We start from the raw sequence: 25213 nt of genomic DNA on the forward strand, positions 1-25213 counted from the left end.
TTTGAACTCCCAACTTTGCTTATATAGGGGAATATATATTTCATAAAACAAAATATTTTTTTTCTCCTTAAAAAATCTTTTGTATAAAAATAATATTTCATATGAAATGTTTGTGATTATATAGATATTAGGATATTATACAGATATTAGGATATTATACACATTATATGTGAATATTGAACGCATAAAACATATTTTTGAAATAATATGGATATATAAATATAACCTGGATTGGAGATATAGAGATAGATCTATATGATTTTCTTTTTCTCTTCATGCCATTAAATTTATTTTTCACCCATGAATATGACTTGTAATATGGTATCATTAATTGGCTTGTTCTCCCTAAGTCATCATCTCAGGTAAGTTACTCATGAATATATGTGTGCATCATGTGGGTTCAAAATAAGGTATTTTTAAAATATCATTTTATACATTTTTTACCTACAGAAGGGTGTAATATAAAGGGGTTATTTACAGATTGAATAGAAAAGGGTTATGTTTTATTTAGGAAAAATTCACAGATAAGGATATTTATAAATAGGCCTTGAACACACATGATGTAGAGGATATACATATAGTAACTTCCCCGAGGTCATCATATAGTAGGTTGAGCCTATTGAATGAGACTTAAGGCCTCACAAATCAAAACGAACAAGTGTGACATGCTCTCCACTTTGTGATAACTTCACGACATCCTTCATAATCTTTGTTGTAAATTTTTTAGTATCATACATAGCCATCTTGGTGGGGTTACTATAAGAAAATTATTGAAATGAAGTGTCTGCTTTGGTGGTGTGGTAGAATCGGAATATGCCATTATCATGAATGTGAAACAGAAATATCACCACAATTAATTAGAGTTAAATATGGATCAAGAGGACATGGATCTTAGGATTGTGACGATTGAGATCTTATCAAAGAAACACTAGTCCAAATGTATAGTCATTGTAATAGAATCGGCTTCAAGCACCATTGTGCTTCATCACCAACTATCCAATTAATTTTGGTTGCCAAGTGTTCATTTTCATGCAAGCTATCAATATGAATCAAGAATGCTGGAATGCATAACTAAGAGACAACACAATCCAAAAAATAGTAAAAAGACATTCATAAAATTGTAAGATATATTTGATAAGAAAGAAAGGACTTCCTTGTACACTCAAAATCACCATTCCTCAAATCACATTACTTAGAATATCATACAAAATATAATAAGTACAACTATTATTGGCATGCATCTAGCAACAAGATGTGATGTGAAAGGAAATCACAACCGTTTAGAATTCAAGATTCAAAAAGACACTAGATAGCTAGCCTATCCATCTAGACATCACAAATAGACTCGATGCTTCCAATGGCTACAATTGGCTAATTTTCTCAATCTTAATGCTTGATCTTTTTTATCTTCATGCATTTGGACTATGCCACTATGCTCAATCAATACACTTGTAATGGAGGGAAATACCTAGTGTCACACTGACCTAGGTATAAAAGGTGTGAAGGACACTGGCATGGGACCATTTGACAAATATACATTTGTCCTTTCACCTTCTTCCCTATCCTTCCATGGCTGCCAGCCATTTCTCTCTCCTCTTCTTGTCTCTCTCTCTCCTCCTAGTCTTTCTCTCTCCTCGTCACCCTCTTTCTCTCTCTTCTTGCAGTCTTTATCTCTCTTCTGCACTCTCTCTCTCTCCTCTCCTTCTCTCTCTCCTGTCTCCTTCATTACAGTTGGTATCAGAGTCTTCAGTCTTTGATCCAATCTTCTCTCTCCTTCCTCACATCTAGTTATAGTTTTCAAAAAAAAGAAAAAAAAGAAAGAGAAACCCTAATCAAATAGGTACAGGAGTTGTAAGGAAAATCAATGGAGTACTACAAGGTACTGGCAGCTTTCTTGGACTCCACACAAGTTATGGCAAGAGGCTCAGTTGAATCTGGAGGCAAGGAGACAAAATGGTAACCCATTTTCAATTTTGAGGGCACCTTCCCTTCAGGGTTGATTTCGAGAAACTAGTCGGGCTTATCGACGAGGTCCACGTATTTGGCGTTGTAAGGCACGCCTTTCTCTTTCAGCATTTCCTTGAATTGAGCCACGCACTCATCTTTTGTTGGACCCTTATCTTCATCCTCACTGTCAGAGGATGAATCAGATGATGACTTCTCAGCAGTGCTCTCCTTGATCTTTTCCTTACTGCCTTCTAGTATTGGATTCTTGCTAGCAGCAACATTATCTGTAAGGCTTGATCCATCTACGACTATCGAAACACTCAAACTGCTAGCAAGTCCACTTGATCCTGGAGATGCAGAATCTTGCAGCTTGTTTTTTAACTAAGTCCAGAGTAGAAGAGCTTACAATTAGAATCTTGCAGCTTTTTTTTAATTTAAGTCTAGGGTAGAAGAGCTTACAGTTGGTATCAGAGCTTAGGCTTCTTGATCCCAGTTTGGTTACATTTCAACTAATTTTTCCTATTTCTTTAATCAGGTCATCTTGGCAGACAAGTACTAGGGGTACAGACTTACATGTAGTGGTGCATTAACTAGTGGACATTCCCAAGGAGAAGACAGGCTGCATTGAAGGCATTCTCAGAAGTTGGAGGTAAAATGGAGGCTGATCACTAAAATTAACAGGTCGTTTTCATTCACAGGCTATTTTGAAGGGACGAGCCCTGTTTCCCAAAATTTGATAGTGTATCATCTTTGATGAGACGACGAGCCCTCTCAACTTTGGGAAATACAGTTCTCCACCTTCCTTCACATCGAGCACGTCCGAACCTGGCTCAAAACACTTTTCCCTGTCTCATTGTCCTTGCCATGGAACATCCCCTTCCTGTCCCACCTCAGCCTCTTCAACAACTCCCTTCAAGGTCCTCTACCCCCCGAGCTATGGCATCTGTCATGTTTGCAGTACCTCTCCCTATCACATAACCTCTTCTTAGGATGTGTTGCTTCTGGTGTCAGAGACAAATTTGGGCTTGCAGCATTTGAAGGTTTATGTGGACCATTTCCAGCAGAGGTGCTTAAGAACGGGACTGCTCATTGAACAAGATCCAAATCCCATGTGGCTGTGATTCTTGGGCCCTTAGCTGGAGGTATGTTGCCTGGTTGTCGCAGGCTTTTTGTGCCGACGAACATCTTCACCACAGTTCCTTGCCAAGAGGTTGCATGTAGGGACAAGTATGTTTCTGGGCCATTTTCTTTTGAGATGGATTTTGGAGAAATGGTTGGCAGCCATGGAAGGACAATCTCGATGCCGAAGCCGAAGAGGCGGAAAAGGGTGCTGAAGAAGCCCATGGGAAGTCAGTAGCTATGGAGGAAGGAAGCGAGGACAGGGCTAGGGTTACATAGGCTGAGGGTGGGGAAAAAGGGGAGGGACGGGTGAAGCAAGGAACATGCTGTGCAGACTCCTGTACATGAAGTGGATGGCCATACAGGCTAGCTTGAAGGATTACCTCAAGACTGGCGAATATGTCCTCTGAGGCGCTTCACATCAACAAGTTGAACAGGCTCCAAGAGAAAATCCTCTACTCCCTCAGCAAGACACCTGCTGATGCGGGTTGGCACATTTTCTGATGACATGATTACCACATGTATCTCCTTCAAGGATGATGTTCCCTTTACTTTTTTTAGCAGTTCATAGCCAGTCATCCCTGGCATGCAGTAATCTGTGATAATAAGGTTAATTTCATATGCTTGATTGAAGAAGTTGAGGTCGATTGAAGGCGAACAGGAATCAGGGCTTACATTCACACTAACTGATCCAAGAGATTCACCAACACCCAAAATCTCCAAAGCTCTGCTCCCACTATCTACTGTTGTGATTCTGTAAGAGGAAGTCTTCAATAGTTTCTCAATCACCTTGCGATCAATCAAACTATCATCCACAGCTAGCACATGGACCTCAGTTGTCTGGGGCTCACAGGTGCTTTGGTTCTCTTGAGGCTCTGGCTTAGATTCACTATCGGCATCGCTCTTTGAGGGTGCAGAGTCGTCACTCACCATCTCAACTTTGGCTGATACTGTCTATGAATGCAGTACTGTATTTTGGCAAAATACCACAACTCTGGAGCAGATTTCTTACGCTCAATGGTGGCAGAGTCTAGTGAGAAATGCCATAATTATAGAGTGAATTTCTCAAACTCGATGATGGAGTCCGATGCTAGAAATACAACTTGCACGGTGCAGACGTATGAGCGCCCAGGCAGTTCTAATGGAGCCCTTCAAGGGAGAGGTTTGTTCAAAACCTAGAATCAACCGATAATGGAGAGGGCCACAGGGCAATGAGACCCCAGGGAGAAGGGGCGGACCTGCATCTTTATGTCAAGAAGGGAGAAAGCATGAAAGGAAATCAAGCGGGCCTACTGTTAAGCTTGTTGTTGGAGATGCTTGCTATTGCAGGCAGTGGTCTTTGATAGTTGCCTGTGATTGTAGATTAAGTTGTGACCATGATCCAAGCTGCTTGCAGACCAGAAAAGGCTGTGAATGCATTGTGAGGATGGTGCAACAATAGGAGCCACAATAGACGATGCATTAACATTGTGCCAAGCTGACAAACAGTAACAATTGGACTGGAAGCAGTCCCACAGCTGATAATCATTTTCAGGAAGCATTGTTTGGAAAACATTCCATAGTTGACAATATCAATGCATTTTCAGGATCTTAGCAATGGCCAAGGACCATTTGAGGACGATCAGATGCTTGGAGAGCTCAGCCAACTCTACAACACCTTGCATGAGCATGAGACATGGTTCTCTAGCAAACCCAAGCAATTGAAGGTGGAAGCCAAGCAAATGCTTATTAAATTGATACCCATGGTCAATGCAGAGGCTCAAGGAGATCTCATGGAATCTTTGAGAACCTTGTGCAGCAATGGTATTAATCTTTGGCAATCTCTTCGAGGGAGAAAGGGAGTTTGGCTGCTCACATCATTATTAGGATGGCTATCTAAGCAACGACAACAGCAAGATGAATCCATTGCAACACTACTCTCCATTCTTAATACAGAGGTTAATGCTAGCAAATGGGCATGGATAATTGCGAGTGCAGGTAGCCTCCCTCCATTGGTCAATATACTTGAAACACGTTCTACTAAGGCCAAGGAAGATGTTGCTATTATACTTGTTAATCTTTGTACTCACAGTAAAGAGGTTCGAGATTGTGTGGAGTTCACTGAAACTCATCTGCTAAATAACACTAGATTAAAAAGGAAAATGCTAGCATTAAATGCGATTTGGTGCAGTCATAAGGGGAAACTTCAGCCATCTTTACAAGATGCGAGTGTTTCATTGGAGCATCATGATGTGGAGACCCTTCAGTCCAAATGCAACAAGGCAGCTGATGCAGAGAATGAAAAATATATTGTTGAAGGTAATCTTTATGAGAGTCAAATGAAAGAAGGACTCCAGCTCAAGGAAGAAGATTGTGGGCAGATTGTTGATCAAATTGAGCAAACTACTAATCATACTGCCCCAACCACAGTAAATACAAAGGATGATGCAATGAATGTTTTAGCATATGCAGCCTTGTATGCTTTTGAGTGCATCACAGGAGAATCAAAGACTCACTTTATGCTGATGGTTGAGGATTACATCCATAAGACACCGATTGACTTAGCCCTGTTTGCTTATGGTGTTGGGGACGATGACCCAATGGATGGCAGTGATGTCACTTTTCCCTTTGATCCGGGTGGACAAAAGGGGTGTTAAAAACTCTATGTAGGTCAGTAAGCATCTTGGATAATCCTCATATCTTCATGATGATCTTTGGATGCAAAGGATGTAAGTTAAGTTCCCTGTTTCATTGCAATCTGCTTCCTGCCAGCCCTTTAAAATTCTGAATTGCTTACAGATATGTACCACTTACATCAACTGATAGTACACTAAAAGAGCTTTCTATAGAGCTATTAAACGCTTGGTTTGGTTCAGTCTATCCAAACTTATGGCAGTTTTTCTACAGCAGGGTATGCAAGACAGCATGGTTATTCTATCAGGTTGCAATTCATGATTGCAGAAGAATGCATCAAGTCATCATCCTATGGTTCCACAATTGATGTATGCATCTGATAGTATGCTTGTAGCCATATACATAACCCACCATATGAAGATTTGGAGATTGTAATATCTTTGTACACCTACATAGAGTCCCATATCCTCTCCACTATAATTTCCTTACCCATGTAATGTCCCTCCTTCTTTGTTTTTGGGACAAAAACATCCAAGCAGGGATGAATTGTAATGGAGGGAAATACCTAGTGTCACACTGACCTAGGTATAAAAGGTGTGAAGGACACTGGCATGGGACCATTTGACAAATATACATTTGTCCTTTCACCTTTTTCACCTTCTTTCCTGTCCTTCCATGGCTGCCAGCATTTCTCTCTCCTCTTTTTGTCTCTCTCTCTACTCCTAGTCTTTCTCTCTCCTCATCATCCTCTTTCTCTCTCTTCTTGCAGTCTTTATCTCTCTTCTGCACACTCTCTCTCCTCTCCTTCTCTCTCTCCTGTCTCCTTCATTACAACACTTTCTATGGATATAGGAAACCTATTATAGAGCTTGTGAATATGCTTTCCATGTAAGATACGATTTAAAAAAAAAAAGATTTTCTTGTATTTAGGAGTTTTTATTGAATTTTCCTTATTCATTAGGGCCAAAAACGTTTCAAAATGGCACTCGTAAGAAAATAATTAAGTTGCTAATTAGAAGAGGTTTAGAAAAGAAAAACCCTCCAAATTTGGCTACCTGGACATGATTAATGAAAGAATATATGATTCATTTAAGAGGTCGGGTATTAAATATCTTCAATCTTTAATGGACGTTAAGTGTCACCTTTTCAGTCTTATTCTCTTGAAAATTGCAAAATCTTGTATTTTTGAATTTTCGCACCAAAAGACGTCACTCATTTGTGTTCCTTGACATTCATTTTCTTCACCTCTCTTTTCTGTGGTTTTTATTTCCTTCTCTGTGATATTGTTGTCCCGTTTAGGGTTCCCTACCAAAATGTTTACTAGTACCTCTTCTAGCAATACAAGCGTAGCCCCACCACGCAAGTATAAAATTACTATTCAGTTAGATCCTGTCTATTCATCTTGGAGGAGTATACACCATCAAGCATTATTCCATGGAGAGTTTGGGATCCAAAGAATGGAGTACTTTGCAGCCACAGCAACAAGAGCACTGACTCGAAACTCTATAGATTTGAGTAAGTTTAAAAACGTGGATGGCTTATGGGATCCTATTCTCTCAATCTCTCTAAGGAACATTCATATTTGCACATTACATGCAGAGATTAGAATAATTGATAAGTTGCTTAGATTGCATCTTGACTATGCATATTCAATAAAACCAATATCTTTCTCAGATGGCTGTATTGATAAATGTGAGGCTTTACTGTCAAAAATGGGTTTGCATGAAGGTCAAGTTCACTTGAGAAAGGATCCAAAAGCCTCAGGGAAAATAAGAGAGGTATTAGCAGATGTCTCTATGGGGGATGCAAAAGCTAGACGATTTCTAAGAAATCATACTGGTAAACAAATGAATGCATTGTGGGAGTGTTGGAGAGAGTTGTGTACAATCACAACAAATGTGGCTAGCACACCACGAATTGCATTCCTACAAATGGAGGTTTGGAGACACCTTGATATATTTTTAAAAATGCTCAGGCAACAAAAGATAACATGTAACTATTTGGAAGAGTACAAACATTCAATTGTGAATCTTGTTCAAGCAATCAAGGAAGCTTGGGGAGAAAAGGATATTACTTTCTACTTGGTAAGATGGACATAAATTTGAATCTTTATGTTTTGAAAACAAGGTTTCATGATTTAAACTAATTATTGCTTGTTGGGTTGTTACAGCATATTCTTCTTATTCATGGGTCTTTTTTTGTGGAAGAGCAAGGGCCCCTAGCAACGTACAGTAGCCAAGGTATGGAGAAATCTCACTACCAAGCACACATGTGTTTCTTTCGGAGCACTAGACATGGAGGAACAAAAAGAACCAATGCCCTTCAGGAGTTATTCAATTGGTTTTTTTGAAGACAACTTCAAAGAACACAATAAATATGGTGGAATCTAAAATATCGATACTATTTTCAAAATGTTATATACATGGCTAGCTTTTAAGAGCCTTTACATCCTCTTCCTCCTCGGGCATTTTCCCTCTATAACGTAAAAACTTTCTTCTCTTGTATCCAGCGCTATGGATTTGATATCTGTTTTTTTTTGTTGCTAAAACATAAGATGACTATGCAAGGAAGTATCCAACCCTGGAGGTAGAGAAGCCGGGACCATAACCAAATATTCGGATGGTTGCTGTCTTTTCCAAAAACATAACTTTGTGTGCATTGTATTGCAAACCTGAGTATCCAAGAAGCCTTGTAAGTGCTTTAACACAGACAATTGGCCATGAGGCCTCCTCTGAGAAAGTGCTATGCAAAACCAATAGAATATTGGGATCAATCCTCGATATGTAATTCCCAAGTGCAACATCCTTTAGGGAACTACCACCAACTCTCAATCAATTGGCTCTTCCCAATAAATTATCCTCATCTGCAATCTCCAACTGTAAAAGCAACAGCCAGAATTAAAAAAATGAAAAAAATGTATGTGATTCCACAAAAACAAAAGAATGCATTACCATTTGATTTTCATCACTCTCAAGTTTGCTTGGATTCCATAAGTTGATTGATGTCTCCTTGATATCCTTAAGCTCCTTTACATATTTTGACTGCTCCCTTCCAAAATTGGAGATTCCAAGCTTCTCTTGAAATTGGTCAAACTGTTTGTCAGCAGCTAGTAATTCTCTCTCAGCATCTTTAACCTTGCTTAAACATAAGGATAAAGCATTTGATGCATCTATAAACATATAATTAGACATTTGAGTATTTAATTTAAGTAAGTCCTCCTTGGACTCATTTTCAACATCCACTATGCCTTTTGCATCTACAGATGCCTCTACAATAACTGCCAAGCAATAATCTTCTCTCAAATTGAAAAGAGTTTGGAGATCAGACAATAATATATATTCATTGTATTTAATTGGGAAAGTAGGCAAAGATGGAACAATAAGGGTTGAAGGATTGTCAGATGGCTCATCAACCTCTATAGTGGTTTCTTCAATTACAATCTCTGCTTTAAATTCAGCAACATCCAGATCCTTTGAAACTAGTGCTTCCATCTGGGTGTCTAGTTGCTCCTCAACATCAACTTCATCAACTATCTCTTTAAGTAGGCAACAACTAGACAAATTTGAGGTTTCTTTATGCTTTTCATCAGATTTAAGAGGGTATTTCACAAGGGCAAATACAATGAATGCAGTAGACTTAAGCATAAGCATGCATTTTTTTGGGTGTAAAGAGCATAACTCAGCTACATAAAATCTATAAAGAGAATGATAACCACATTTCTTGGTAAACAAGGACTTCTCAGTGCCTGACCTTCCAACAAGGATGTGAACATACTCCTTGGAATCCAACTGAACAACAGGATATGCCAACTCTTCAAACTCTGCAAAATCTTCATTGCAAAAGTCCTTTGAGAAATTAAGAACTTGATCAAGATCCCACTTTGGATTGAAAATCTCCCTAGATGTTGGATAGAATGTAAGGTCAATATTATTTTCTATGAGAAAATCCAAGAGCTTCTCAGAGGCTGTAACATCTATAATTTGAGAAAGCCCTGGGACCCTCACAGGAGACTTTGAAGCCTTTCCCTTCTTTGAAGCCTTCCTTGAAACTTCACTTGTCACTGACATATGAGATGCTATCGAAACATCTGAAGCAACTGACTCCTTTGTTATTGTGGGCTCAAGATCTCTTTTCCCCTTTATAGATGTGGAGGCAGATATGTATGGTATTTCTATTCCTGACAACTTGAATCAATAGCTCTGAAAACTACTTGCCTATACAAAGCGAATATAAACAATAGATCTCTTGAAGTGCAACCCTCGCTCCGTGTTGGAAGATCAATTTTTACGATGTGAGGAGAAGCATTTTCCAGCCTCAAAACTCCACCATCGTGCCATTCTGGTTTAGAAGTCGGTTTGGATTCTACAAACACAACGCAAAACAAAGACACATGCATGAGAAAACATTGCGAGAAAAATAAAAACCTTGCGCAAGGTCTTTCCAATACAACCCAATCACGTTTGGTGGAGGATGACGCGAGTGGAGGACGACCCAAGTGGAGACGTGAATATTATGTGATAAGACGTGATTATGATGTGATAAAGGGTCTTTCCAATATGACACGAGTGGAGAGAAACAAAAGCCTTGCTTTTAACCTTATCGCATTGTTTTGGTCATGGACGACGCGAGTGGAGACATGAATACGATGTGATAAGACGTGATTACGATGTGATAAAAACCTTGCGCAAGATGTGATAAGACGTGATTAAGATGTGATAAAAACCTTGTGCAAGGTCCTTCCAATGCGACACGAGTGGAGAGAAGTGAAAGCCTTGCCATTAACCCTATTGTGTTGTTTTGGTGGAGGATGACATGAGTGGAGGATGAAATGAAAACCTTGTTATTAACACTATCGCATTGTTTTGGTGGTGGACGACGTGAGTGGAGACGTGAATACGAGAATAGAAAGATAAAAACCTGGGGATGGACTTTGCCTTGGGGATGGAGTTTTGGAATCTTCTTAGGCATGCATGGAAGGTTCTATGGCGGGTTGGGAACGATATTGGCCGTAATTTATGGATGGAGTACAGAATGTGAGGGCAACGTAGTCGGTGATATCAGGGGAATGGAATTATGAACGGACGGGCATTTGTGATTAAGCCTTAAGGGGATGGAGATGGAGATGGGCGTCTGTGACTAGGAAGGGAAAGGAGCCGAGGAGAGAGGAAGAAATTTGGCGTAGGAGGAAATGGGCAGGAAAAAGGCGCGAAATTTTTTGAGTGGGCTTAAATAGGTGTGAGGGGGAAGAAGGAACTTTCCAAAAAAACCCTAATATCGGGGCGAATGAGAACATGACACATGGACATAAGCAACCCAAGCATATAAGAACTTCTCATTTGGCGGGAGCACGAATTCAAAACTTACGTCACCACTGCTGTTCATACGACAAAACATTATGTCATGACTGTTGTATGATCGACAGTACTACCGTACGTCCGCATTGCTCATTCACTCTTGGTTTGTTGTAAGCCCCCAATACAAAGCGATTAGAGGAAAGAAGGAAATCAAATTCACCAAATCATGTTGTATTGGGCATTTTTTTGCGAGGGAAGGAAGGCAGGTCCAAGGCCTAATATGAAGTGATAACATCAATGCAGGGTGTCAAATCTTCTTAATCGTGTTATATTGGAAATAAGAAGCAGGGATAATGGGTTCAAGGGATAGCATCATTGCGGCTTCGATACGAAGCGATAAGGTCAAAGTTTAGACCTCAAATTAGCGCTATCGCGTTGTATTAGGCCAAGCATTATTTCACCTTTCATATCGCGCGAGAGGAGCAAGTTGCCTTTGTATTTAGCTTCCTGATCACACTGTGTTGGTTTCAATGGCAAGGACAAAACAAACTGCAAGGAAGATATTGGTGAAGAAATTACACCAGCTGGTAGTTCAGGTGAATTTTCCTCAGAGAACAAGTCATTTGGTGAGTTTGAGCCCTCATCTTCTCCTCAATCTTAGCCTGCCAAGGAAACCCCTATGAGGAAAAAGAGAAAGTCACCGTTTTATATGTAGAGGTATTTTGTAGAGATCAGGAAAGCTCAAAAGTCAAACAAGCACCTCATTCCTAAGGCTGCATTTTTTAGAATGGTCAAGGAGATATCTGATAGGTTGTCCCTTGTTGCTTCTGTGGATGGCCTCAACAAGAGATGGCAATTATCTGCCATCCTATGCTTGCAAGAGGCAGTAGAGTATTTTTTGATAGATTTTATGAATGATGCTTATATTGCAACTACCCATGCACATCGAATTACATTAATGAATAAAGACTTTAGTATGGTTAGTAGACTTAGATATAGGTTTGACAATGTTTTGAAGCCTCTTCCATCTGATCAAAAGGCATTTGAAATCCTCAATGTTCCACCCAAGAGAAAGCAGAAACAGCCACCATCACCCAAGATTGAAGAGGTTACCCATTTGTATCCTACACACGGGGGATTCACTAGTAGTAATAAGGAGATGTCACTTGCGTGCAAGAAATATATGAAAATACCCCTTATCTACCCCCTATTTATAGGACCTTACCTTATAAAATGCACATTCCTTCCCTTAAATAACCCCCTCCCTTACACTCACGTGGTACCATACGGTAAACCCTAGTGGACCCCGTGGGATTCTACAAGGGTTGCAAGTGAGCAAGAATTTGTCATGGAGGAGAAAATGAAAGAGACAATAGAAAATGAGGATTTGATATGCCAGAGAAATATTTTGACTCTTGGCCTAGTGAACTACGAGAGGATGGGAAAAGTGTACGACCAAATGGTCGTGAATGTTTCTGTTAGTCCTGAGAAAGAAGACTACCTCAGCATTTCTCCAGAGGATAAGATCCTATTTGAGAAAAAGGATACTCAAATTACAGACTCAGTTGTTTATTATTGTTTGAGGTAAGGTCTTTTGCTTCTCTTTATTTATAATGACCTTTTCCAAGGGTCCTTATATTGTACTCATTTTCTTATTCAGTCTTTACTTTGTATACAGGACATATGTTGCTTCTCTTAGCATTAATATTGCTAAGAATATATTTGTTATTGATCCACTTCTCTCAATGGATTTGTTTTCAAAATTTGATTCAAATATTGCAAGGTTTTTTAAGGACTTAAATAGTGTCACAAACCATCATATTTTTTTTCCATATATTGAAAGGTACTTTCTTCAACATTCTATCTCTTGATGATTTGTCTTTAGGGTTATTATTGTTCACTTGTGTTCTAGTTTGTAGAGGTCACTGACCCTAATCTATATTGATATTCCTGCAAGAGAGGTCATTTTTATGAATTCTCTTTCAAGAATTCATGGCCAATCAAAGATGTATTGTCAATAAACACTCTTTATTTTATCTTTATTCGATAAAGTTTATAATATTCGCTAATAAGTTAATATGTGCAGTGCTGCTAGACTTGTTACTACCCACTTGGACAATAGCTTTGAAAGCATTGCTGATCCTTAGAGGCCTTTCAAGTTTCTGCTTCAAGAGGTCCCATTGCAAAATGACGTACATAGTTGTGGCCGGAGAGTGGTTTCAAATGCTTCGAGGATAATAGATTCAAAGTTACTGAATGTAGAGGGGGTAAATGTAAGTCTCCTGTGCTTTATCCTTTTTATAGTGAAAGTCTCTTGCTACTTCAAATAACTTGTGTGCTTTGTTACAGTGCAGAGACTACCTTTAGGCATACATGTGGTGGATACAAGAGAGGTGTATTGAGCTAGTTTTGGATAGGGCAATTACACCGATGGACCCAAATTCCCCTCTCCCAACAGCTAAAATTTCCAAAGGACAGGTAACAACGAAGGGCAAAGGCAAGAAAATGGCAACCACCAAGAAAAAGAAGTCTCCAAGGTCCAAACAAAAGGAGCACAAAATGAAGGGCATGCGTAAGCTTTCCCCATTGAAATTCAGTCCATCTCCTCTAAAGCCTAAGGAGAAAAGAGTGCCTAAGGTTATTAAGTTCTTCGAGCAACGAAAGAAAACACCTAAGAGGAAACTAGTGATGATGGATAAAGGAGAAAAGTCTTAAGGATGGAGAAGCTAAAGAATAGCCTTATAATTATCAATTTGTCTATTTGTACTAAAGTAACATTCCCCTTGTATATACATCTATAGTGCAATATTCTGACCCAAAATGTAATGATATGTCATATTGATCTTACCCATGAAAGTCGATTTTTTGTTCATAGAATCATAGAGAATTATAAAGCTTGTACCAAGTCTCTCCTATTAAATTGTACTGTAGTTTTGTAACTCATGATATAATGAAATCATTTTAGTCCACAAACGATGATTTGTTATTCATAGAATCATTGCAAAGCTTATACTAATTTTTTTAAAAATAGTACTTCTCAATGTGTATAATTGCATGTTTTTGGCAGCAATATTTGTGAGCAAAAGAAAGATTCAAAATTATTTGTACATGCATATTTATGGTCTGAAACTCACAACACTAGGAGGCAAACATCTCATACATGATACAGAGCTCTTAGCTCTTTTTCCAATTACAGCACCATTTACCTTGAACTTATATCCAAGAGTAACATTTTCTAGAAACTCCAAGGTGTCTCTTACATCCTTAAGACTCCACTTTGAAGTAATGTTCACCTCTTTTACTTCTTGTGCGGTAACTTGCAGTGTAAATTTCAATGTCTTATGATCAATATCTGAATCTAGAGGAACCCAATCACCCAATCTAAGTTTGTATCTTCTATAATCAAAACCTATGATAAGAGATTGTCAAGATATATTATAGGATAAACCCAATGATTAAGGGCACACATTGCACCTTATAAAGTCACCTTTGTGGTTAGATTCCTTTACTTTCCACCATAGACCTAAAATTTTGTCCAAATCTTCCTCTGAAAAATTTCTGTTTAGCCATGAAACCTTCGTCCGTTGTAAACATGCTGTTTTAAAGCAAGCTACAAAAACATGCAAGGGTAAAAACCACGATAAGCGTACTCTTCTGGAGATCCTTCTAGGAGTCATAGCCTTTTGAATATATTGAGCAATTTTGAGTTTAAAACTCTCCATTGTTGCTTCATCAGGCATCTCCCAATCCAAAGATGAGAGGCTTGGTAACTGTAGATCTTCAAGATATCCATACACACCTGCTCTTGAAGGAACCACATATTGTGCATAATACACAAAAATTCCACTTTCATGAAAAAAACTCATGGTTTGATTAGCATAAATAATGTCTGCTAATTCTTTATGAATGGCATGGAATGTTCCGCTGAGGCTCTCCACAGGTTGCCACTCAAAACTTGTTGATGGAAAGATATCTACAACCAATAATCCATTATTTAGCATATCCTTCAAACAAAACCATATACTCACGTATATTTTACAACTCAAACTTATAGTGTACTTATTGGAAAAAACATTCATGTGGAGCCAAGTGCATATCTCTAGCCATGTAAACATGTTGCACCAAAGCAAACCAGCCTTGAGGCATGGTTTTGAAGGCAAATATACATCCCTTCCAATGATATTTGATATCCCCTTGTTTTGTTTTTTTCACTCTGTGAGAACCCCTGCAAGATGGTAGCATTGTAACCCAATCATTTATAGTAAATGTTTTGGGCTCCCATTCTCCATTTGCGCTCTTGCTATACATGGTGCAAGAGTTTATAGAATGAGAAGGATGTCTTGTGGACGCCATGTAAAAGACAACAAGTATGCAGACAATGTGCAGAGAAAGAAACCTAAAGAGAGAGGTCAAGGAGACAAATTAAAAATACTACGAGCGCCAAGAACTTTGAAAATTCTCTTGAGAAGGACGTCTTGTGGATGCCATGTAAAAGACAACGAGTATGCAGACAATGTGGAGAGAAAGAAACCTAAAGAGAGAGGTCAAGGAGACAGATTAAAAATACTATGAGCGCCAAGAACTTTGAAAATTCTCCCAATTTCCAAAATGGTCTTGATTAACTTAACTTTTTCATGTCTTTGTCAGAGGTTTTGTCAGTTTTTATTAGTTAATAGGGGCCGTTGGGACTACCAAAACTTGTCAGGGTTTGAAGATTTTGGCTAAATAGGAGGGAAGAACCACAAAATGAACTCTACTATCTCAAAAGCAGAGGAGACAAGAATACCATATTTTTTTCCACGTGGCGAAATCTCTTTGGCCCTTTCCTTAATCCACGGATTAACAAAAGTGTCGTTTTTAATGTTTTTCGACCCTAATGTCTTCAACATATCAATCTATTTGTGTAATCTATTCCAATTCCTTGAAATTGATTCCTTCCTATTTGCTTTTCTACACTATCCAAATAAGTATTTGCAAAAGTTACACCTTCCAAGAAGGAGAGTAGAGACTACTTCATTCTTTCAAGCAATCACTACCTTACTATTCCTCCATCTAGTAAGGATGTAGGTCAACCAATGTGTATATAGTATTTAGTTTGTCTTGACAATGAAACCAAAACATTAAGGTACAAATAAGCTCAATGCTAGGATACATACAAATCTTTTATTCTTTTGAAGAGTGTCAAAGTACTCTCAAATCATCCACCTCTCACAACAATGCTTGTACTTACACTCTTCCTCTCTACTATTCCTACCTCACTCATGCTCATGAATGTAAGAAAGCACTAGAAGAAAAAAAGAGATGTAAAAAAAAAGCTTGGGTGATGTCTCTTACTTATTAGTTGTAGTTCATACATTGAAGGAGATGTTTTGATCCTCACGTGGTTCAAGGTATGCAAGCTATGAAAGCCCTCTATAGTTCCTTGTGTCCTAAATCTACCCTTCATGCCCCTTTGAGTAAATAGAGCAAGATGAAGAGAAGAGGGAAGGGTAGACTATAGATGACAAAGTCCTCACATGCATATTCACGTGCACACACACACACACACACACACACACACACACACACACACACACACACACACACACACACACACACACACACACACACACACACACACACACACACACACACACACACACACACACACACACACACACACACACACACACACACACACACACACACACACACATGCATGCATGCATGCATGCATGTATGTATGTGGAAGAGGAGAAGAAGTTAAGAAGCAACTTGAAGTTCTCATATTTACATACACAAGAACGAGTTGCTCTAATCATTTACAACTTTTAATTTATAGGATCACATGGGTGGGTGCCCTCAATCCTTTCCTCTCTTGTCCTACCTAATACAATGCACATAGGCTTTCATGGCTTGCATGTGGATTATTCATTTTCAACACATAGGTGTCATGTGGTCTTAATATTTATTTGTGGCTTTAGATAAATCATCCAAGCTCCACAGGGTCCATAAGGCAACTACTTTTCGTGTGGATTTCTATCATTTATATGTGTGTATGGTTGATGCTCTTATTTTATAATAATTATCATCTGCTTCTTACAAGATTCTCTAAACTAAGTCTAGATTTTTCAAATTTTGATAATGAACTCTAAATTTTATTTTCATACAATTATAGCCTATAATAATTTCAAAAACTATCCACATATTTTTTTGTCTCTCGCCCTGACCTTTTCTACTTACTTTTAGCTTCTCAATCTTCATTTGTTACTTTTAGATATTACTATTTTTTCAATTATCATGTTTGAAAGCTACTACTTTTAGCAATTTATATCTTTGACCTTCCTTAGAGCTTTTGCCTTGCAAGACATTTGACTTTAATCATTGACCAATGTTGCCATAATTGGTGAAGAATGCCAGCTAGGCATGACATCACTAGTACTTGGAACATGGAGGAGGAGTTTCCCTTAGTTGCGTTTTTATGACTTTAGGATCACTTCTTTTGTCTAGTACACATTTGAGTGTGTTATGTGCCTCTTTTGGGATGTACAATGCTTTCGACCACTAGACGCACATTAAACTCAGTCAACCACATTTTTGTCAAAAGAATGCACTAAACTACTAAATGCCTGCACATTAAATTTCTCGATCACACTTTTGGAAATGCTCCCAACTACTAGATATTTGGATATGTGAAACAAGTCTCAAACCTTTTAAACCCTTGAAGCATAATCATTATGTGCTTTTGGATAAATAGAAAATGACAAAGTTCATAATGATTGCAAGATTTTGGGTAAATAGAATATGACAAAGTTAATAATGATTGCATGATTTTGGGTGAATAGAATATGACAAAATTCATAAGACAATTCACCTCCATTGAAAGAGAGGTGATGTTTTATCTTGGATTGAGGTTGTGTTTCTTTCTTGAACATGAAGTTTCATATATATTAATTGATCTAGAGTAACTATAGGTGGCAATGGTGAGTTTCTACAAAGTGCAACTGGATGGTATGTGGAATATCCTTTAATTTTTATATATTGTTTTCTACATTGATGCGGCATGAGGACTTACAGGTGATGAAGCTCGAGTAAATGTTTATGGAGGTGAAATATGGTTGGATCAAACCTATTGTAATTGCTTTTAGAACCTAGTTTGATAATACAATTCTAATAAGCACATGATCAAGGTTAAGTCTCATGCAAAAAAAGTATTTAGATTTTGAGAAGATTAGAATTGACTAGTAAGGTGTTTCCAATATGTTCAACTTGTTACAACAATGACCTCTCCACATGTAGGATAAGTAATAAGTGCCCTTAAGAAATCTTGCAACACAACACCTATGGATGCCATTAACAAGTAATAAATCCTCTCAAGAAATCTTGCAATACAAGACCTATGGGAACCATCAATAAATCCTCTTTAAACAAAACTTACAGATTAGGAAGGTTGGCCTTCCAAAAGTTTTTTGTCATTTAAAGAGTAAATTTTATCTTATTTTTGAAAATATTAACAATATAAGTCAATAGCCAATTCCAAAGAAGTTACCAACCAACCCATTAAGATTCACAAAGATGATATGTGCAAAAAAAGCAATTCAACACCTTCTAATTAGAGCTCTGTGTGTGTGTGTTTGGGGGGGGGGGGGGGGGAAGTTGCATATTTCTTTGTTCATAATATACATGAAAGTCATCTAGATTGTTTGAATTGAAGTGACACTACTGAATCTAGATGATATAATTTCTTTTTGTTTCACTATGACAAACTCCATGTACACTAGAGAAAAATCCATAGTAATCCTCCCTAATTGCATTAGGCAATCATAGCCTAATACCATGTCTATAGGGTCCATTTCTAAAGCAATCAAGTCCATTGATGCTTCATCATTTTCAACCAAGTGTACGGGGACTTTAGAAAACATTTGGGTGTTGATCTCTTCATCACCATTTGGCTACCTAAATCTTTATGGGCTACTATAATTTAGTGGGGAGACAATGCAATCTGTCCATTGATTGCTTATTGACAAAACTATGTGCACTACCACCATCCACCATCAAAATATACACAATCTTGCCATGGATGTTATGCTTCCTTGAATTATTAATGTGTGTAGGCTCTCGGAGCCTATCCATTCATCCATAGATATTGAATAAGCTGAAATGGCAATATAAAATGGCTCAATATTCTCTTGTCCACCTAGATAAAAGGTATGTGGACACCTAGATCAAAAGGAAATCCTTCCTAAGGGTCATAAAATTGATCTTTCCCAATGTCATCATCATAATTCTCATTTTTAGATTTGCTATCATAAGTGGACTCTCATCTTCATATCTTGACTCTTCAATGATAAACATGTTTTTCATCTTAGCCTTCCTGTATACACACTTATTGACATGATTAGCAATATACTTTTCTCCACATTTGAAACAAAGGCCTTTCTCCTTTTGCTCTTTGAAAAGAGCTAAAGGGATAAACTTTTGTACACCTTGGGTTGAAGTATTTCTTGGCCTATTTTATGCTTGTTTGCTCTCTACTTTGAAACTAACTCTTGTCTTAAAATTCCCTTGTTGAGTTGGAATTTTAAGGCTACTATAGAACATATCGTTGCCTTTAAAAGTCTCCCCAAACTATCCATGTTTTTTGGTAGTTTTGGTATTTTTCAACAAATGAGACAAATACTTGGGCCATTTGAACTTTGGAATCATCCCACACATGGATTTGCTAATTTTCCCTCTTCACGTACCTTCACCATGTACGTGCAAAGCCTTGCAAATAAAGGGTAGCAAAGTGGATTTTCTCATTAGTGAGATCATGGATAAATGTGAAAATAAAATCTTAATTTTGATGTATACTCTTCTAGGTTTGATGGGGGAAGAAGAATGCCCATTATATTTGGTCAAAACAATCTTGCCCCAAATTTCTCTCTCATTAAAGGCATGTTGTCCATTAGAAGCTTATTGTGTACTATAATGCTAATCCAAATAACTTCCACTAGGTCCCAAGCTATTGGAGAAGCTCCTTTGTAATACATGCTAAAATCAACCCACAGCTAGCTAATATATTAATCCTATGGTATTTGTAGCATGAGTGCTTGCAATTGGTTCCTCATTTCTTTGAGAAGCTCACCACCTCATAATGACTATTAGGAATACTTTTCCTTCCTATAGTACCTTGCTATGAATTCTTATTCAAGGCCTAACATGGTTGTCTGGCTTCAAACTTATCTCTACTCTCTATTAACCAACTATAACTCCATCATTTGAGATATTTGCATTGTAAGTTTATCCAATGATTCCTTGGTTAATTAGGCCATATGATCAATAGCCTTCTTTGTTTGAGAATTGGAATGGGCCATTTGCTTAGCCATTTGATCAAGCTTAGACACCAACTCAAGATGCCTCACTAAATGTGGGGTTTCATTATTCCATAGCGTTTCATTTAGAGTATTATATGGTCCATGCTCTTGCATATCCTCATGATGATCTCAATAATACCATGTGTGACTTGTATTCTTCCTATAGGATCTCAATAATACCCTAAAATGCCTACATATATTCTATAAAGTACGAATTCCATGTAGGAGCCTAAAAGTACCATGTTTCTTCAATCCTCTATACATGGCACTTGTGTGAGGGATAAAACAACAAATACGGCTCTCTACATAGCTCTGGATCAATGTGCAAAGTTCCACCTGAGGTTGGGTCGTGCACCCCTTTGGAGTCCTAAGTAGCAAGGGAGGGTTACCTCTCTTTTGTCTTGCTACCTCATTCAACATCTATCTTTCTCCTCAATGGATATTTCAACATGATAGTAGCATTTCTTAAAAAACAAGAATGAAAAGAATCGATAAAAAAGAAAGCTTTCATCCTTGATGATATGCAATAAATTAGATAGAATTAAAGGATTAAGGGAAGGATTACCTTAGCAATTAGCAACTCATTGAATTGCTAGCTTACCCTTAAGAATTTTTTGGGATTTATCAATGAAACAGGCATAAGAGATCAAGGATTAAGCAATCCATAGAGACAAAGAATTCAATGGAAGCATGAATATGGGAAAAAATGCCATTCATTGCTCTATAGATTCCTCTACTTTCAGTAATAAAGAATTTAAATTAAATAATCCATAGACAAAGATTTCAATGGAAGCATTAATATGGGAAAAAATGCCGCTATGCATTGCTCTATAGATTTCTCTACTTTAGTAATTCAACAAATGGATAATGGCTTAAGCAAGTAGATTAAATAGATTTAAAAGAGAAATTTGATGAAATACCTCTTCAATGAATGTTTGACAGCTTAATGGAACTGAATGTAATCAATCCTCACTATGAAGCTCTAATGACGACTCCCAAGCACTCTTGAAGCTCAATGCCATGCAATAACAGGCCATAGTAGCTTAGAAGTTGATGTAGCTTTAAACTTGAAGGGTCTTTCACATTCTTGAATGCTCAAAGATGAAAGTATATTTCATCCAAAATCCTCAAATCCATCTCCATAATAGCTTCTTGATGACAAATAAGCTTGTATCTTTGCACGAACTTAAAGTATTATTGCTATAGGTGAACCTCGAGACCAAGAATAGAGTGAAGCTTCTAAAAGTTGAAAGCTTGAAGCAAGCTTTACTGGATGCCCTTATCAGTCCTATGGTCTCCATGGGGAAGAAATGTCAATAAGATGAAGGTAGTATGCTTCATTTTTTAGAAAGTACTTGCCTAACAATAAGAAGAAAGAATATCAAGCATTTGATACAGAAGTCCAGTTGATTATGAAGCCTCTTATGTGTTGGAAAAATGGTGCAAACTGCCATGGATGGGCTACTGTCCATGTTGATGAAAAGCTTGCTCAAAGATAATGTAAATCACACTCAACTTTGAGCTTAGAAGGCTAGGAAGCTTTCTCTATAGTCCATTATGCAAGAGAAGTGAAGATCGAGAAGGAAGATCAGGATATTTGGTTGTAGCTTCTATGAAAGCTTGAGAAAGAGAAGAAGAAGAAGTACTCTTCAAACAATAACTATAGTTTAAATCTCCTCTAACTCCTATAAGCCTCTTTTTGACAAAATGCCTCTAAAATTTAGTGATGACTTACCATTTTAGTTCTTTCATCTCCAGATTTGTCCATAGATCCTATGTAAGCCTTCAATAATGCCAATCTTCTACCTATGGATGGAGTACTAGTCACTGCCAAAGCTTGTACCACTTTATCAGATACAAAATAGCTTTTCTAAAAGGAATATGTGAAAAATGGATATGAAAATGAATCAAAGGTTGAAGCTCTAATACCATTTGTCAATAAATGAATTGAAAAAGAAGAAAGAAAAGAGAGAATACTATAAAAGGGAGAGAAAGACTAGGAGAGAGAGAAAGACACAAAGAAGAGAGAGACAATCATGGAAGCCATGAGTGTTGTGTACAAGGAGTTGAAGATGAAGAGACATGAATTCTTATTGAATGGTGAAGATAAAGAAACTTAAATTACGAATGAATTATCGGTGAATGGTAAAGAGATAAGCCTCTTATAACTTTTATACCAAGCCAATGTAGCTTGTATTTTTCTTTTTTTTAATCATCAAGAAACACGGTTGACTCCCTCTTGTCGATAGAAATTAATAATTATTATACGATAATCGAAGGTAATGAAGAGTTGTATGATGAATGCTATTTCTGACATGAGTTGCGGGACTAGGAAATCTACTGCCGTCATATGGAATGTCCAAGGGCTCTACTCAAATAGAAAGAAGGAAATAATGTACAACATAGTTCATAGAAGAAAACCACAAATAATAGCTCTACAAGATATTAAAATTGGGAAAGGAGATAAAGAAGTTCACAACACCCCAATACATCATGCATGCCAAAGGTGATTGTGTGAGGGGTTAAATTGGTAGAACGCCCTTGGTTAGATTTGAAATTGATCCTCAATTTTTATGGTCGAAAGAGGACGGATCAGTTGTGGTGGCGGGAATCAATTGCGGTGGGCGAGAACCTCCATTATGCAAAGAGTATTCCTAGCGCTTTTCATTGTTTTCTATTTGTCATCCTTGAGCAACATATTCTTCTTTTCTTTCGAGTCACCCTTAGCTTGAGTGTTGCTTTGCTTGAATTTTGTTTGCATCTACTTGAATAAGGTCTCATTTCCCTCAAACTTCTTGCCATTAATCCTATCTTACAACCCCTTCTTCTTGTTAGATGGAACCTTTTTTTTTCCCAATCTTATAAGTTGATGTAGTTTCTTTGGCTTCGATTGCAGTCACAAGGGCTTGATTCCCTTTTTAGTATCTTTATGTTAGATATGCTTATTGCACCACTCTCATAAGGTGCCACCAATGATCTATGGTGCTCAAAGTTATAAGGCTCCTAGTATGAGGAGAAGCCATGTGTGAGGCAAGATATTAGTTGGATCATAACTTGTATGTCAAATGAAGTTTATGTGACCGGATGGTACAAAGGTAACCTTTGTGGTCTAGCCTTTGGATTAGATAGAGTAGTCAAGCTGGTAGCAACTTGAGGCACATTGTATCAAGTTGCGAGGTATGGGAGTTATATAACAAACCCCTATTTCGGGGTCTGACCCAACGGAATATTTCTTAGAATATTTCCTGGAGGGCTAAGAAAGATTCATTATATAGTCAGATAGGCCAACCAAAATACATTCTTGGGAAATAAAAGGAAGACCCCTTCAAAGACATCATCAATTAATCTTTTACTTAATCATAGTTCTTTTAACTAGCCTTAAGCTTTTCATTTATTATATGTTTGGAGATCACCATTGAAGCTTCACAATGGAATCACACAGAAGGACATAACCATCTTTGTATCAATTTGTTTGGAATTAAAGAAGTTTTTGTTCTTCTCATATTTACTATGTATTCTCTACTCCTTGCTCAGATTGCATACGCTACATCGTGTAATTTTTTACATCTTCCATGATCTTCTGAGGGTAATCCTTGGCAAAGTGGCCCATTTTTTTGTAAAGAGAGTAGGCATCCTAGAATGCTCCAAGCTCAATAAGGACAACAATCTCGAAACCATTGAGATCAATGACATCCAAAATCTCAAGGGTTTGCGACTGCCTATGCGATAAAATGCATATCTTCCTCTTTGGTGTAATTGCTCCACATGCTGATGCCACAGTAGATACGTATAGCACCCTTGGACTAGGCATACCAACCAATGATGGAAGTTCATCATCCCATCACATGGAGAGGTGGGAAAAGGTAAATCCATATGGGGCACTCGAACTAACGGATAGACTCTAGTGCGAAGAAGGCAGACAATGGCATGGTGGGAACCAAGTTCCCTCTAGAACCCAGAGGAGTACATCCAAGGATTAAGTCTTGCTGAGAGGGAACTAAGCACTGAATCCTCCTGAGAGGGAACCAAGCTGACCCATGAAAACACCGCGACCAACCTGCGCTGCTGCAGCATCCCGTTGCCTTGGTACGTTGCTGAGAACCACCTTTTGGCAGAATCGGCGTATGTTCTTCTAATCGTCTGTGTCATGTGATCAGACATTGACGCTAACCTTCGGCGACTGCTTCCGCTCTTCACCTCTCATCGAGAATAGCTTCCTCCTTTCTGGCAGCTTCAGCTTCCGCCTCGCCCATATCTGGGCCATTACCTTTTGCAGCTGCAGCGCAGGTCCAACTCCATCCGAGCTTCATTCCTGCCCTCTGGCATCCTTCCGTTGCGTCCCGCCTCCTGGACGAGCGCTTCCTTGCATTGGAGCCCTGCATGCATGCATGCATGTTGTGGCCACGCCCCGTGTTGAATGCCCTTTAACTCCACACCCACAAAATAATTCTTTTGAATAAGTGGCGGCTCGTCAGCGCCCTTTCGCACCCGAGACGCCCCCTCTGAAGCTTCAAATAATTGCGCCTGCTTGGACCTTGCCTTGGAGCTTTCCTTGCCGAAGTTACAAGCATATGATCAAATCAATATCCGTCAAGCAAACGAGTGACCGTTAGGAAGATGTGGTGAGCTTTCATTGGATGTTGGAGATGCTCTCTTAGCGCTCCTTGCCTCTGAGAGAGAGAGAGAGAGAGAGAGAGAGAGAGAGAGTGTGTGTGTGTGTGTGTGTGTGTGTTGTGTCTGTGTCCGTTTGGCTAAACGATAGCCTCTGATAGCTAAGTGGAGGCCCCTCCACAACTCTTTTACTGAAAACATGCCGGAAGGGCTGCTTGCCTGTGGGTGAGAGAGAGAGAGAGAGAGAGAGAGAGAGAGAGAGAGAGAGTTTAGTTCTGGAAAAGAAAATGAAAG

The 25213-nt window shown here is 38.4% G+C and overlaps 1 pseudogene; it reads right to left on the reverse strand.

The window, feature by feature from the left end:
• Positions 1-3437: 3437 nt before the first annotated feature.
• On the reverse strand, positions 3438-3999 carry LOC148025495 (two-component response regulator ORR3 pseudogene; annotated as a pseudogene).
• Positions 4000-25213: the final 21214 nt, after the last annotated feature.

Source organism: Lygodium microphyllum, chromosome 14, assembly GCF_053477565.2.
Source record: "Lygodium microphyllum isolate KBCC chromosome 14, Lygodium_microphyllum_v1.1.10, whole genome shotgun sequence".
Taxonomy (NCBI): Eukaryota; Viridiplantae; Streptophyta; class Polypodiopsida; order Schizaeales; family Lygodiaceae; genus Lygodium; species Lygodium microphyllum.